The sequence below is a fragment of the Artibeus jamaicensis genome, unplaced genomic scaffold (genome assembly GCF_021234435.1).
Source record: "Artibeus jamaicensis isolate MK-2021 breed Jamaican fruit bat unplaced genomic scaffold, CSHL_Jam_final scaffold_625, whole genome shotgun sequence".
Taxonomy (NCBI): Eukaryota; Metazoa; Chordata; class Mammalia; order Chiroptera; family Phyllostomidae; genus Artibeus; species Artibeus jamaicensis.
The window spans coordinates 1,210,667-1,212,234 of record NW_026522051.1 but is presented as its reverse complement, the minus strand read 5'-3'; the positions used below and the strand labels follow the sequence as shown (position 1 = coordinate 1,212,234).

The 1,568-nt window shown below is 46.7% G+C and overlaps 1 pseudogene; it reads right to left on the bottom strand.

Annotated features, from left to right (window-relative positions):
- Nucleotides 1-477: 477 nt before the first annotated feature.
- Nucleotides 478-1,301, bottom strand: LOC119065393 (doublecortin domain-containing protein 1-like; annotated as a pseudogene).
- Nucleotides 1,302-1,568: the final 267 nt, after the last annotated feature.

Below are 1,568 nucleotides of genomic sequence, written 5' to 3'. Positions count from 1 at the left end.
GCCTGCCCTTCTCAAGAAAAACAGCTGCTGCAGCATGGAGGTAGGTCCCAGCACGGGGAGCCCAGCAGCCAGTCCCCCACATCTCTCCCCAAAGCCTTCCACTGCAGACTCTCCTCAGGCAACTCCTGCCCACCAGACCCTCCCTTCACCAGAGCTCAAGGTGGTGGCTGTGAACAAGAAACCTGTGCTCTGGCACCTTAGGGAAAAAACAGAGGTTTTGTCTCCATTGGCCTCTGTTCCCCACGGCCTTTCATTGCCGGAGGCCACGTGAGCGCTCTAGGCTTGGAAGCCCAGTATAAGGTCCAGGCTTCACTCCTCTTAGGGCGCAGCTCCCACAGTCATGCTGTAACCGTGGCCTGTGAAGGTGGGAGCAGTGTCGCCCCCCCTCACATCCCTGCCCTTCCTACCCGTCTCAAGGCGGTCTCTGCCCCTCCGTGGTTCAGAGTCTCCCTTTCAGATAGTCTTTGGTTGCGTATTTCAGGTGGCTGTTGCCATCTTTATTTTTATTGCCAGTTTGGTACTCTGCCACCTTCTTGCCCTCTCCTCTGGTTTTTTCTCATTTACCTTTACATTTTTTAATGGATCTAAAAAGGGCTCTCCCACAGAAACATAAACATTGACTTCATGGGGAACATCTTCATGTTCAAGAGCTTCAGTGCTGTTTGCCAGGAACACTCGCCATGAGGCCTCATTCAAAGTCAGCGTTTCCAGGAACTCCTCCAGCCACAAGTTATTGGTTGGCACAGTAACTTTGGCAAAGACCATTCTAGATCCATTTATGTAAGCTGTTCCTCTAGTTACTGAGCTGAAGTTCACGTCTTTGATAGATTCTATGCCAATTCTGGGCTGCCTGAAATTTAAAGAAGAAAACTCTGCAACTCTCAATCACTGACAGCCCTGTTTCTTTTGGATGCTGATATAAAACAAGCATTGTTTTCATTGGCTGATTGGCAGCTATCTGGGTCTGATACTTCATCATGGCCATGATCGGATGCAGTCTGACATATGGAGCAATCCTGAAGTCCTGACCCTTCTGATATTGCTGCTGAAAGTAAAAGCCTGTTGGGGCCAAACTGAGGCTGCAAATAATCTTCAGTAGCTTTAATAACTGCTTTCACCTAAGATGACATAAACCCCCTTGATAAATCATTCAAAATATGTGTGTAAATTGAGTGAATGGTATCCCCCTTGCAGGTGCCCTCAAAGCTGCTTTGCTGTGATACCTTCATGGTTTTAGTCAAGGGCAATGAAGAAAACTGAGGAAGTACTGCCCTGTGATCTTCTGTTTCTGTTCTTGCCATTTTCAGCTCTTTGACTCCCTTGCTCAGTCATTTCCTGACTAGAACTCAATGAATGTTCATTGACGATTACTATGCTGCTAGTAAACTCCTTGGAAGCAGTGCCTGGTTACCATAGCAACTGTATCAGCAACGTCATTTTTTGCGTAAGCATGTGAACAGCACTCCAGCTATCAGTGGCATTAGTGTACTTATCAGCCTAATAAAATTTCCTACTGCATTATCAGTCATTCTGTCTAAAAGTACAGCTGTCACTGACTAAAAATAATT